Here is a 15,719-nt window from a genome sequence, read left to right on the forward strand (position 1 = left end):
ATCTTGGTGACCAGGCCTTGATACCATTCTCTGGAGACACAAGGATTTGTATGTGCCACTCACGTGGCACGGAGTGAGTCTTTTGATAAGAGAATGCCAAATAATTATTTTACCTAAAAATATTAGAATTAAACCGCAATTAATAGACATGCCTGTATAAACCACGGGACTTACAATGAAAGCCTGCCAGCCTCTGAGATGCCGCAGTGTAAAAAAAAAGAGGTGGCTGGGTGACTGAGGGAATTTCACCAGTCCAGTCTGTGTTCTGGTATTTTTTTTCCCTTTTGCCCACAACAAAATGGTCACCTGGTAGCCTGAAAGAATTAATGGACCTCTTTTCAATTCCTAACTCCAAGCAAGGGATTCTTTTGAGTCCTTGGTAGAATCTAAGACATTGTGTCAATGCAGGAAGGAGCCTCCGAAATGGAGTCTTTAAGGCAGTATAATTCTGCATGCATTTGAATATTTCAAACTTCTGTGCCCCCTCCCCCAGCTAAACTTTTATGCTCAGCACACTGCAGACATTAAGGACACGAAGCGATCGTGCACTCACACTCTTTCGGAAACAATCACTCTAATTGTGAACTTGCCAACTGCGAACAAAAATGCCAGTGTGCGTTGCTCGGCCATTGTGCCCAGTTGTGCGTGGAGATAGCAGCACTGTTGTCTCCAGCGGCCGAGGCTCACAGATGGGCCGCTCGGCTGAGGCAGAGCTGGGCTGCGCTCTTGGCAGACAGCTTGGAAAGTTGGCCGGCTTGCTCAGAAGCCTGACATCCTGGGCATCCCCAGCCCCCACCGGCAGACTCCTCTGACACTGTTGAACCTCAGTCTTACCGCCTCCTCTCCCCATCAGTAGTTTTTCCGGCAAGATTTTTTTTTAACTAGGTAGCTTGTTTTCATTATGTTTCTATGATGACTGTCCATTTGTGTGTCATGTATATTTATATGCCATATATTGTGTATAAATCTCAGAATTTGTTTTATATATAACATATGTATGTATTTACATAAATATGTATAGAATAGGTATGTATATATATATGAAGCAAATATGTATATATGTCCAAAGAGAAACAGAGAAAGAGAGGGCAGGATTTCTCAACTTCAGCACTGTTAATGTTTTGGGCTGGAGAATTCTTTATTTTAGGAACTGTCCTGTCATAACAACCAAAACATCTCCAGACATTGCCAAATGTTCCCTAGCAGGGATAACTGTCCCTGTCTGAGAAGCAGTGATGAGTGTTACAATGTTGAGTGAATTATTTGAATTAAGGTCTCAATGAGCTATACATGCATATGCACAATCCACAACAAAGTAACACCATATAAAATTCATTAGAGCTATTTCCAACTGAGAGTGATTTTTTTTAATTTCAAAAAATATAAAATATAGCATAGTTAGAGTATTTAAAATTGAATGGACCCTTAAATTTTGTTGCAACTTGTCATGCTTAATCAAGCATATTTGATACTTTTATTCAAAACATCTGAATAAGAAATAAAACATTTCTGTAGGTTGCCCATCTCTTCTTCTGCCCCACTAGAAGTTTTTACTGTTTACCCAGATCCTGTCCCAAGAGCTCAAAAGCATGGGCTTCCCTGCTGGCTCAGATGGTAAAGAATCCGCCTGCAGTTCGGGAGACCTGGGTTTGATCCCTGGGTCCAAAAGATCCCCTGGCAAAGGGGATGGCACCCACTCCAGGATTCTTGCCTGGAGAATTCCACAGACAGAGGGGTCTGGTGGGCTACAGGCCATGGGGTCGCAAAGAGTTGGACACAAGTGAGCAACTAACACTTTCACACTTTCCTGCAAGATAGTATCTTGTACACACACAGCTTTTAGTAACTGAATAGTTATTATTACCGTATTTAATCCTCATAACAAGTCTTCGAGGTATAAATTACTATTCCTGTTTAAAACAGACAAGGCTCAGAGAAGTGAAGAAACGTCCATAAGGCCACATGACCACAACGTGTCCAAACGACCTCTACAACCCAGATCTTTCCAGCCTCTAGTCCTGTTTCAACTATTTATTTACTCCCTCATCAAGGGACCCAAAGCCAAGAGAAGAAACCAGTTGTCCCAAACCCCAGAGGGTGGCTTCGGCGACCCCACCGTGGTGGTCGCAGAGGAGTGAGCGGGGCTGTGACGTAAAGTCTCACAAGGACACCAATCGTGTGCACAGCTGACTTGTGCACGCGGCGGCCGTGGGAATGTCACCCGTCACTGCTCCTTCCAGGAGCTCTTCTGAGTGCCTGCGGGGAGTGCCTTTAGACGCCTGCATTCAGCCCACAGCAGGAGCAGGATGCCTCCCACGTCAGAGTTGATCCAGGAGGAGGTGATGCCAGAAGAACTATTACAGGGACTGGGAGCAGGGGATCCAGAACAGACCTTAGAGAGGCTGAGAATGATGGGATCATGGGGTCGGCAAAGGGGGATAAGGATTTGAAGGCGAGGGAGGAGAAGAAGGCTGGAAGGAGGTAAAGATGTGTGATCCACCATAGGGAAAGAGAGACATGCTTAAAAGGTGTGTTCTCCCATGGGGGTGATAGATTACATGATGGTTTCAAGAGATCTATTGGTTTGCTAGGGCTGCCGTAACAAAGGACTACAGACTGGGGGGCTTAAAGAACAGAAATTAAATTTCTCACAATCGTGGAGGCAAGTCTGAGATCAAGGTGTTGGCAGAGTTGGTTCCTTCCCAGGGACCATGAGGAAAAAGCTGGTCCACGCTTGTCTCCTAGCTTCTGGGGGTCTGTTGTCAATCTCTGGTGCTCCTTGGCTTGTGGAGCCATCGCCCCGAGCTCTGCCTTCATCTTCACAAGATGTTCCCCATGTGTGTGTCTGTCTCTAAATTTCCTCTTTTTAGTAGGACACCAATCATACTGGCCCAGTGTCCACCCAAAGATCTCATTTTAACTTGATTACCTCTACAAAAACCCTCTCGCTGAGAGAGGTTGTATTCTAAGGTATTGGGCGTTAGAACTTCCACATATGGATTTTGGAGAGAGATAATTCAACCCATTCACGGAGTCAAGTTAATATTGGATGCTTAAGAATGAACCAGCAACCCACTCCAGTATTCTTGCCTGGAGAATCCCAGGGACAGGGGAGCCTGGTGCACTGTCATCTATGGGGTCGCATAGGGTCAGACCCGACTGAAGCGACTTAGCAGTAGCATCAGCAAGAATGAACAGCAAAACCCTCCGTCTGTGTTCCCTCTACATCTCTGACCCAGCAGGACTGACACCAAACTCCCAGTCCAGCTTCAGACACGAGGGGCAGCTGGTGAGTCACCATCCAGCCACTGCCTCCTCTCCAGGGGGAACCTCACAGAAGCTACGGCGGGTGTCTTTTGAAGCCTAAGCTTAGCCCTTAGACACTGAAATTTCTATTCTGAGCTACGTAAGTGAAAAAATAAATGTCTTTCAAGATAAAACAGATACTAGAGGTAAAAAGGAACACCTTTGAAATCGAACAGTTGAAAGGACTGTGTGTCAGTGACTCAGAAGTAATTAAGACATGATTAAGGCACTCTGAAGTAGAGGGACAGTGTTAATCCCCACAGTAGAGTAGAACCTCATCATAAATCCAACACCTTGGATCTTGAATCAGGAAAGAGGTTCTAGCCAAAGCCAACTGGGCAGCTACAGGAGTCATTCTGCTTTTGCAACGCAGCTGTTGTCTTGGTCCTCTGCCCTCCCCCAAGTCATCTGGCGACGGTGCCCGGCCCCTGCTCCCCGGGGAGCTGGTATAACCCATGCTGAGTTGGTCTACCCACCTCCCCACCATCCACCCCGCCACAGTATTCAGCCTGGGGTGCGCTCGTGAGTCAAACCAAGTCATCTCAAGCCTTCATCCAGAATGTTCCAGTGGAGCTGTGGGAAAGAAGCACATGCTGGCCTGTTGGGTAGTGATTTGAGAAGGATGTGAATCTGGGGCTGTGCCTACCAGCAGGGGCAATGAGGTGAAGGATCTCAGTCTAGTGGTTAGTACTCTGCACTTTCATGGCTGGGGGACCAGGTTAAATCCTTGGTCAGGGAACTAAGATCTCACAAGTTGCAAGGCACAAATAAAAAACTGAAATTTTCTTTAAAAAAAGAGAGCCCAGTTATAGAAGCCAAGAAGCCGGAGTTGCAATTTTCTGGCTTTCCTTTTCTTTTTTTTTTTTAATTAAAAAAAAAGAAGAAGAAAACCTAAATGATAGCTTTATTGAGATATAATTCACATACCATAAAATTTGCTCATTGAAAATGAACAGCTCAATGGTTTTTAGTATATTCCCAACATTCACCATTACCTAATGTTAGAACATTTTCATCTCCCCAGAAAGAAACACCGTGCCCATTAGCACTCACTTCCTGTTACCCCTCCCCCATCTCCTTCCCCTCTCTGTGAATTTTGCCTTTTCTGGACAGCTTGAATCTATTCTCACACTGTTTTAAAATTGTTTTGGGGTCTGCCTCCCAAGCCAAGGCAGGGACTGTCTTGGAGGGTGCTAGGGGTACATGACAGGCACTCAGGAGAATAAGATTTCCTAGCAGGAGAGGCCATCCCTCTGTCCCATAATTCTGGAGCGGATGACCTAAGTAGATGTCTTAGCTTGGAGCTTCCAGTGGACACATGCCAAAAGGGTGGTGAACTTTTTTGGTGTGTGTGGTAAAATAGACATAACAAAAAATGTTATAATTATTATAAATGTATATTCTATACGCAGTTGCTTTGTGGAGATTATACTGAATATTCTAAACTTAGGATGATTTAATTCAAGTTAAACACTCTAACTTGAATTTAAACTAGCTGACTCGATGGGCATGAGTGAGTAAACTCTGGGAGTTTGTGATGGACAGGGAGGCCTGGCGTGCTGCGATTCATGGGGTTGCAAAGAGTCGGACACGACTGAGTGACTGAACTGAACTGAACTTTAGCAACATGAAAAACTCTGCACTTCTACAGCTCCATACCTACCCTTTTAGTTATTGATGTCATAGTATTTCATCTTTATGTGTTGTATACACAAAATATAAATTAATAATTCTTTTAAATGCATTAGTATCTTAAATTATGTGGAAAACAAAATATGGAGTTACAAACCAAAATTATGATAATATCATATCAGCTTTTAGGCTAACAATCATTTTTGTTAGTGTTCATCTCTTACAACGTGTAGAAAACAAAAATTGGAGTTGCAAATTGTTGTTTCAATAATACTAGCTTTTATAATTGCCCATGATTTACCTTTACTGACATGTACATATTTTCTTATGGCTTCAAGTTTCTATCCAGTGTCCTTTCATTTCAGCCTGCAGGACCCCCTTTAGCTTTTCTTTCAGAGCAAATCTAATAGTAATTAACTCCCCCCATTTTTGTTTACCAGGGAATGTCTTCATTTCTCCCTTATTTTTGAAAGACCATTTTGCCAAATGTAGGATTCTTGGTTGACAGCTTTTTTTCTTTTAGCACTTTGAATATTTCAGTTTATTGCCTTCTGGCCTCCAAAATTTCTGAAGAGAAATCTGCTGGTGGTCTTATGGAAGATCCCTTATATGTGACTAGCTTCTCTCTTGCTGCTTTCAAGATTCTGTCTTTGTGTTCAAAAGGTTTGATTACAATGTGCCTTAGTTTGAGTTTCTTTGAGTTTGTCTTGGAGTTCACTGAACTTCTTGGATGACTATATTCATGTCTTTCATTAAATCTGGGAAGTTCTCAGTCATTATTTCTTCGTATATCCTCTCTGCTCCTTTCTCTCTCTCTCTTCTCCTTCTAAGACTCTCTCCCTATATACGTTGGTCTACTTGATGGTTATTCATAGGTCCCTTATGCGCTACTCATTTTTCTTCAGTTTTTGGTCCTTTCTGTTTCTACAGATGCAATAACTTCAATTGTACTTTCTTCGAAGATCACTGATTCTTTCTTCTGGTTGGTCCAATCTGCCTTTGAATCCTTCCAGTGAATTTGAAAATTTCAACTGTCATATATTTCCATTCTAGAATCTATTTTTGGTTTCTCTTTAGATTTTCTACCTATTTTATTCCCATTTTGTTCATACATCTTTTTCTTTACTTTATCCACACCTTAAAGACAGTTGTTTTAAAGTCTTTGTCTAATAGATCCATCATCAAGTCTTTTTAAGGAGAGTTTCTGTCGATTTTTTTTCTTTAAATAAGCCATCCTTGGCTGCTATCCAAAAGTCTACAAGCAATAAATGCTGGAGAGGGTGTGGAGAAAAGGGAACCCTCTTACACTGTTGGTGGGAATGCAAATTAGTACAGCCACTATGGAAAACAGTGTGGAGATTTCTTAAAAAGCTGGAAATAGAACTGCCATATGACCCAGCAATCCCACTTTTGGGCATACACACCAAGGAAACCAGATCTGAAAGAGACACGTGCACCCCAATGTTCGTCGCAGCACTGTTTATAATAGCCAGGACATGGAAGCAACCTAGATGCCCATCAGCAGACGAATGGATGAGAAAGCTGTGGTACATATACACCATGGAATATTACTCAGCCATTAAAAAGAGTTCATTTGAATCAGTTCTAATGAGATGGATGAAACTGGAGCCCATTATACAGAGCGAAGTAAGCCAGAAAGATAAAGACCATTACAGTATACTAACACATATATATGGACTTTAGAAAGATGGTAACGATAACCCTATATGCAAAACAGAAAAAGAGACTCAGATGTATAGAACAGACTTGTGGACTCTGGGAGAAGGCGAGGGTGGGATGTTTCAAGAGAACAGCATTGAAACATGTATATTATCTAGGGTGAAACAGATAACCAGCCCAGGTTGGGTACATGAGACAAGTGCTCAGGCCTGGTGCACTGGGAAGACCCAGAGGGATCGGGTGGAGAGGGAGGTGGGAGGGGGGACTGGGGTGGGGAATACATGTAAATCCATGGCTAATTCATTTCAATGTATAACAAAAACTACTGTAATGATGTAAAGTAATTAGCCTCCAACTAATAAAACTAAATGGAAAAAATAAATAAATAAATAAATAAGCCATCCTTTCCTGTTTATCTGTATATCTCATCATTTTTTTGTTGAAAATTGGACATTTAAGTCTAATGGTGTGCTAAATCTGGAAATTAGATTCTCCTCCTTCCCCAGGGTTTGCTGGATTTTTTTTTGCTTATATTTTTGCTTGTAAATTGTTGTAGGCTATTTCTGTGCCAAGTAGGAGTTTGAGGTGAAAACATAAGGCCTTCTCAGGTCTTTTCTGAGCCAACACCTTTCCCTGGGCACATGTTACCCTACTTTCCCTCGTATAAGCAGTTGGTTCTGGGACTTCCCTGGCAGTCCAGTGGTTAAGACTCTGTGCTCCCACTGCAAGGGATGCAGGTTCAATCCCTGGTCGGGAATTAAGATCCCACACGCCACATGTGTGTTCATGCTCAGTTGTGTCCGACTCTTTGTGACCCCATGGACTGTAGCCTGCCAGGCTCCTCTGTCCATGGGATTATCCTGGCAAGAATACTGGAGTGGGTTGCCATTTCCTCCTCCATGGAATCTTCCTGGCCCAAGGATAGAACCCGTCTCCTGCTGCTCCTTCATTGGCAGGCAGATTCTTCACTGAGCTACGAGGGAAGCCCACGTGCCACAGAGTATAGCCAAAAATATAAAATTAAAAATACAAAAGCAGTTGCTTCTGAATGTCCTAGCTTTTAATATCTGGCTCCTAAAGAGGGAAAAGAGAACAGTGAAGGGGGAAGGATACCAGCCCTTTAAGTTCTCTAGACGTCTCCAGGTGGCAGAGAGGAAAAGAATGGGAAGAGATTCAGCAACAACGGCCGCTGACCACTCTGCGATAAGGAGGAGCATCAGCAATCAGAGCACAGATCCTCGATGTTTGGAGGACAAGGTCCTTTTGCCCACATTGGCTCCCAAAGCTGTGTGCAAGCAGCTCCAACAACACACGAACAGCTGCCTGCCTGGGACTGGAAGTCATGGATGGGTAACTGCCAGTGTGCCCAGATCTGAAACTGACCATAATTTTACCATCCAAACTTCCCCTGACAGTTGCAAGCCTTCAGTAGACTCCAGAGTTCCAAAAATATTTACATCAGAGCGATTCTACCAGTAAAATTATTGTCTGGGTGGGGACACAGATTCCTGGTGTTCCCTGCTCTGTCATCTTCCCGTAATCTTTTGTTGTTTCTGGTCTTTCTTTCAGCTCTGTGAGCTACCCCAGTATCTAGCCAATAGATCTAACTTTGAGATTAAGCTGGCCTTGGCATTCTGTTACTTATAAAAATACACTTGGATTCTGTTCTAAGACTGTAGAAAATGAAATATCTTTGCCATGATTGAAAAGAACCTAGCTACCAAAGCAGGAGACGTAGGTTCAATCCCTGGGTCAGGAAGATCCACTGGAGAAGGGCGTGGCAACCCACTCCAGTATTCTTGCCTGGAGAATCCCATGGACAGAGGAGCCGGGTGGGCTGTGTGGTTCAGAGGGTCGCCCAGAGTCTGACACGACTGAAGTGACTTAGCACACACATACCTGGCTAACAGTAACTGAGGGTTTAATAAGTGCCAGGCACTGTCAACCCAAACTGAAAGTCTCTGTGGCACTTTGGCTAGCACTGTTTTGACCTCATGAACAAGTACATCATAACTAGGAGGGCAATAACCTACTGCGTTCCCAGTCTGTGGTTATCTGTCTCAGCTGAGGTCTGCCCTAGGACACAAAGCAGTGATAATGACAGGATCTGGTGCAATGAAAGGGCACCACTCGAAGAATGAGTTACCATGTAAAAACTTCAGCAACTGTCTCAGCATTTGATGCTTAATTATGGAGTAAAACATTTTCGAAACCTCAGGTAGGCCTGTCAGAAAGATTCACCTCACCTTTTTATCCAGGGCTGGGCTGACAGTTCCCTATGCTCATGGTAATTAGCCCTACACGAACATGTGGCAAGTCACCACGAGCTCCCTAACTCCTCCGGACTACAGTGTGACCGCCTTAGCCTGACAAATAAATGCCCTCCTCAATCTCTTCTTACATCCTCACTTCTACCTCACTCCACTGTTTCCGGATTTGCTTCAGCCCTGGGAAGCCACTCTCAGCTTTCCATCCACACTTTGCATGAACCACTCTCAGCTTTCCATCCACACTTTGCGTGGTCCCGTCTTTGCCTCCTTGCTGACATCATGCCTTCTGCTGGAACTCACCTGTGAAGACCAGCTCAGATGCTTTTCTATTGGTACAATCAGAAGTGACGTATTGACCCTTGCATTCTTAGGGCTTCTTAGGGCTCTGGTGCCCCTCGCTTTCTGTGTAGCTCTGGTGAGGGTACCCTTTCCTCCTTGACTGTGCTCTCTTGGGCTAGAGACTGTAGTTTTATAGTATCCACATGTGTGTGTGCTATGTTGCTTCAGTCATGCCCAACTCTTTGCAGTCCTATGGACTGTAGCCCGCCAGGCTCCTCTCTTCATGGGATTCTCCAGGCAAGAATACTGGAGTGGGTTGCCATGCCCTCCCTCAGGGAATCATCTTGTCCCAGGGATTGAACCTGCATCTTTTACTTTTCCTGCATTGGCAGGCAGATCCTTTACTCCCAATGTCACCTGGGAAGCCCACATTATCTGCACAACCTAAAGCAATCTATGATAAATTTTTTGCTGATCAAGTGAATAAAGAAAGGAATGTTTATTGGCACTCAAGGCTCTCCATTATCTAGTCTAATCCTATGAACTGTTTTTTTGTTTGTGTATTTGTTTTTTGTCTTTTTCCAAATGTACTTCATGGAGGTGGTTCTTGCCTTAGTCCCCTGAGTATACTCTGCTGACTTCAAATTTGCTCACATTAACTCTTCACACACCTTTTCATCTACTTAGTCACGTATCCATTCATTCACTCACTCACTCACTCATTTATCCTGTCACTCAGATATTCACTGAGCATTTGTTGACTGCTAGCTGCCATGCAGAGGCGCCAAGGACACAGAAGTGTCTGAGATTGATTCCTTGTCTTCCAATAGTAGGAGAGAGGATGTATAAACAGCACTACAAATGCTGTATGGACGATTGGTACATAAAAGAGGTCCGTACACAGTAAATGTAGAGACAGAGGAGGGCTGGGGTAGCTCCTGGGAGGTGCGGACTGTGTTCAGGAAAATTTCACAGAGGAAATGTGCCTTCAAAACCAAGTATCATCTAGAAGGTTGTTGTTAAGCGTGGACTCACGGCAGGACTTCCCTGTCAGTCCAGTGGTGAAGACTCGGTGCTTCCACCGTAGGGGCTGCAGGTTCAATTCCTGGTTGGGTAGCAAAGACCCCATATGCCTCCGGCACTGCTAGATCCCTGTGACACCCTCGCCCCAGTTGAGAACTCTGGAGGTTGAATTTGGGCCCTTCCTCAGAATGGGATTATGAGTCCAAGACTCACTCAGACTTATGTTTTTGTCCTAATTTGCAACCCCTTCCAACTGGTAAGTGAAACCTCCAATTCTTCTCTAAATAAATCACACACCTGGCCTGTGATCTGTTCAGTTTCTTTAAAGGACCTGTGTCCAGTGTCGTCTGCTTTGCCTTTATTTTATTAATCAAATTCTAGAATTCAAGGGATGACTCATTGGTACACCTCACATTTAACTGTGACATGTGAAAACTCCTCCTCCTTCATGAGGCTGTAAACTCCATGAAGGTGGGTTTGTTTGTTTGTTTTCCCCAGCACAGCACCAGCTGCTCTAGCCCATGGGCAGGGTTCCGTACCTCCATTCTCTCCTCTCTCCTAAGGCAGTTTCTAGTTCTCTCTCTTCCTCTCCTCCTCCACCTTCTCACCCCCTGATCCTTGCTCTCCTACCTCCTACAGTAACTTGCCCTCCGACCTTGGGGAGCAATCCATCTAGGAAATGCATAGTGTTTCCAGAACACAGAGCCTTCCCCTAGGGGACGAGAACTGAACGCAGCACAGCCTCAGACAGAGGTTTCAACGAGCCGACCTTTCATGTTCTTCCCTTACAGAGATTTTGTGAGTCCGTCTTAAGGTCCTATATCTAAGGTTCAAGAAACTGGTTACCCACACTTACTTGTGCTACGGATTTTTTTCAGGTGCTGTTAACACAAAGGGTGGGGCAGGAGGGAGGATTTTCAACATATACCACACCTTTAAGTTGAGGTTAGGAAATTCCTAGCTGCTAAAGCATGTTTTTGTGTTAGCCATTAATAAATTTTTAAGCACTTTTTGAATCACACAGTAGTAAATCAATGAAAACCCAGTTCAAGGTTATTTAGAGGCACTCATGTGTGTAACAATGCTTTGTAACCTCTGAGTACAATGCAAAGATAAGATGTTATTTTTAATATCGTTATTACTTGTAGCTGTCCTAAATGTGTGATTTTCCGGGCTCAGTGTACAAGATAAAAACAAAACAAAACAAAAAAAACTCCAGAGGTCTTCCTGTTCCTTATCAATGTAAGATACCAGTAACAAGCAGAGGTAATTTTCTCCAGTTCATCCTAGGCTCTGAGCAATAGCCAGCCCAGAAATTTCAAATGACACAATTCATTTAAACAAGGCTGTGCATCCTTTTAATGTTTCAACATTCAAAAAGGTATCTTTACTCCCATGTTCACTACAGCATTGTTTAAGCCAAGACATGGAAACAACCATGACAAGTCCATCAACAGATGAACAGATAAAGATATGATGTATACATGCAGTGGAATATTAGTCATAATAAAAATAAAAATTTCCCACTTACAACAACATGCATGGGTTTAGAAGGTATTATGCTAAGTAAGATAAGTCAGAGAAAGATAAATACCATATGATCCCTCTTATATGTGGAATCTTAAACAAAATAAAATGAAAACAGACTCATAGATACACAGAACAAAAGGGTGGTTGACAGGAAGGGGAATAAGATGGAAAAATAAGTGAAGGGGATTAAGAGATACTAAACCTTTATGATAAAATAAATGAGCCACAGGAATTTATTACAGCATAAGGAATACAGATAATATTAATAATATCATAGTAAATTTGTATGGGGACATATGGTTACTAGACTTACAGTGATCATTTCCTAATTAGGCAAATGTCAAATCACTGTGTAGTACCGCTGAAACTGACATAATATTGTACATCAACTATATTTCAATAAAATAATAATGATGAATGAATGTCATACCTCCCTCCAAACCTCTTTCTGCCATTGTAATTGTTGACGCTTTATTGCCAAACTTGGAAGACAAGATCTAGAATAAAGTGTCTCCAGGAACATAGACACAGTGGAGGCATGTCGGTTTCTTAAGGTGACCACACATTCACCCTTCGGTCAGCACCTGAGCCACCTGATCTTTATCTCTGCAGTATTTAGAATAGATGATGTTTAAGGCAAATCAGCCATGATACCACATGCAGTCTTAGAATTAAGCACTAGGCCAATTAACCTACAGACTCAGAAACACAGTCAGGGTAAGGGAGTGAGTGGGTGACATCAGAAATGATTCAAGGTTTCAACATGTGGTTTCAGATCAGGATCAGGTATGTGCTGATCAAGTACACCCAGCACAGAGCAATCCCTATAGAATAAACTGCTGACATCAAGGTGGAAGCAAAGAAAGAAATCTTTTTTTCAAACCATTACCTTAGAGCATCGGTCATCATGATGACAGTTAAATCACAGTTCATCTCCAGCATTTATCAAAGTGCCCAAAATATCAGTGGCACTCATACTTATTAGACAAATGAATCTCAGGGGTTTTTTTAGACTGTTTGACAGTTGGTTCCAAGAAGAAATGATGGATTAAGCAGATGCTTCTAATTTCACTCTTTCCAGAAGCCCACTAAAACTCATAAGGATGGGGGAAGAGGGAAAAGAAGTAATAACAACAGAATTTTGGAGGCTAAAAAGCAGTGGTAAAAGACTTGGCAGGCCTGAGAAAACCAAATGCTAAGTTAGTGGCATTGTAAAATCCTCTGGATGTGGAGTGAAGATGCAAGAAAGATGAAATAAGGGAACTGGTTGAGGATGGAAGCCACTTGAAAAGTAACTACTTTTATACCCTCTCCCCGACTCTTTTCCACTGGGTGACTTCCCCTCCCCTACTCTAACAGAAGTGGAGGTTTATCCACTTCCTTTCTGATGTTGAAGGGGCTTAGGGGCTGTCACAAGAAAACAGGGACTAATAATGTAGGCACATCAAATGCTCAGATCTTCTTCTGGTTCCTGAAATGCTAGAAATCAAGCCTTACCCTCCAGAGAAAAGACAGGAGAAGACTTCTGTAAGGAGCATGACTAGTCCAAGTAGAAAAACAGTCCCTAAAGATAGTGATATGGAGTGGGACGGGGGGAGGGCTGGAATTCCCTAACAGAGAAGTTACTTATATCATCTTTCAGTAAAGTTTATGATCAGTAAATCTTCCCAAAATCACAGAGCTTCTCATCCGCTTTTTACTATCCCCTCCTTAAATATAAGGGTTTCCCAGGGGGCTCAGTGGTAAAGAATCCACTTGCAGGAGACACAGCTTCAATCCCTGGGTTGGAAAGATCCCCTGGAAAAGGAAATGGCAACATTCCAGTGTTCTTGCCTGAGAAATCCCATGGACAGGGGAATCTGGTGGACTCCATGGGGTCGCAGAAGAGTCAGACATGACCTAGTGACTAAACAACAACCTTAAATACAATCAGGCAACCAGGATTACAAAACACTGGAGGAAATTTTAACAGGAAAGGTACCCGAAGGACCTAAACTGCCAGATGAAAAGAGCGCTCAAGTACCCACTTCACTGAATGGAAACGGCTCCATATCAAGCATATTATTATGAAATTCTAGAACACTAGACCCAGAGACAACATTCTCCATATTTCTAAAAAGAAGAAGCATATATACAAACAGGTAGGAAACCAGAATGGCATCAGATTTCTCAACAACTCTGAACCCTGAATTCTAAGGATTCTTCCAAAAGTCTAAAGGAAAATGATTTTCTATGTAAAATTCTATACCAAGATGATCTGTCTATCAAAAACAAAAGTAGAATCTACATAAATTCTCAAAAATCTTACCTTCCATGTACTCTTTCTCAAGAAGATTAGGGACAAAGTGCTAAATCAAAAAGAGAGAGAGTAAACCTTGAAAGAAGGTGTGGATTATGGGAAAACAGAAAATCCAAGGGAGGAAATAGGTGAAGTGAGTACTCAGAATGATGATGTATGAACTGGGTACGTGATACAGAGGGCAACAGGTACACAGAGGAGGCCTGTGCCTCAGAGAGAAGACACATGCAGGCAGGTTGTCATTAGTATGTCCACCACCATTACTTTTTAAAATCTGAAAATGGTGTTCCTGGACACGCTAACCCAGGTTGTGTTATGCATTTTGTTTTTTGTGCCTGGGGTATGCCTAATCCAGGTTGTTTTTGTGTTTTTGTACCCGTGTTCATGGAGTCTCTGTTCTCCTGCCCACTTGCCCTCTTCACCCCACACTATAACCTCCTGCCTGCACAAGCTGAGGATGCTCACCAAGCCCCGCAGGCCTGCTCCAGAACTGGAGACGGGCCTTGGTGAAATCAGAGCACCTTCTCCACTACGATCTTACCAGTTGTCCTGTATGTGTCTGGACCACCTGCCAGTGGTCTCAGTGTTTCCCAGGTTCTCTGATTTCTCCAGAAATGGCTGTTACACACTTTTGTGGAAGCCCAAGCCAGATTATGGGCTAGAATTCTGTTTAGCTTTTCTTCTGGGAGGTCATGTAACAGAGCCTTCATGCCCTTTTTCTTATATAGCTGGCTTCCTGCTTGCTGCTCAATTTTATATTAATCACATATGGTGGCTGATAAAATATTGGAGGGGAAAAGGGATATTTGACAGTGATATTCCTTATGTATTTCGATGCCTTCCTCTCCGGGGACTTTGGAGATGAAATGCTGAGGACTGAGCCGACGAGTGATGGATCAAAATGGAGTTTGTGCTGTGGAAAAGCAGCTTCAAAGGACCCTGAGCAGCTGAGAAAGCGTCCATCTTCTCTACTTCCATTTCATGCCCCATGTCATCTCCATTTGGCTTCCAAATCTTCCCCTGTTGCCAGCACTTAGAACCTTTCCAGGAAAAACAGAACACCTAGGTTGTACCAGCAACGCTGCTGAGAAACTAAGGATGTGATAATGAGACAGTGCTGAGTCCAAACCACTGGCCTTTCTCAACCTTCCTGCTGACTGCCAGACTCTGCTGCTGGAAGTCTTCCCATCGCCCCCATTGTCCCATTCACGATCCCTCAGCACGGCACACAAAGGCTTTTCATATCACCTTTCTCTAGCTTGCCAGCTTCACCTGTGGTCCCTTACAGCAATTTTCTCTTGTCCACAGAAATACTCAGTTACCTCTAATTCCCTGACTAAGGTGTTAACAGATATTTTGATCAAGCCTAGAAGTTTCTTCTTACACCCTCCCTTCTTCTTGGCCCAGTTAATACCTGCTTATATTTAAGACCCAGGTCAGACGTAACTTCCTCCAGTAAAGCTCTCCTGCCCTAGCAACCATTCTTCCCCAGAGTAGCTTAGATGTGCTTCCTTTGTGCATGTCACACTGTACTGAAAATTCTCCCTTTGTTTCTCTGTGTCTTTATTACATTACATCTTCTGAAGATAGCAAGGTCCTCCATTTCTGCAACTCTAGTACCTAGCCCTGTGTCTAGTATAGAGTAAGCAGTCAATAAATAGTGGCTGAATTTAATTCTTAAAAAGTGTATCATATAGTGA

The 15,719-nt window shown here is 43.2% G+C and overlaps 1 protein-coding gene across 6 annotated transcripts in view; it reads right to left on the minus strand.

Moving 5' to 3' along the window:
- FHIP1A (FHF complex subunit HOOK interacting protein 1A) overlaps positions 1-15,719 on the minus strand; it is a 399,036-nt gene that overhangs the window by 349,281 nt on the left and 34,036 nt on the right. The gene's annotated exons all lie outside the window — the stretch shown is intronic.

Source organism: Odocoileus virginianus, chromosome 12 (genome assembly GCF_023699985.2).
Source record: "Odocoileus virginianus isolate 20LAN1187 ecotype Illinois chromosome 12, Ovbor_1.2, whole genome shotgun sequence".
NCBI lineage: Eukaryota > Metazoa > Chordata > Mammalia > Artiodactyla > Cervidae > Odocoileus > Odocoileus virginianus.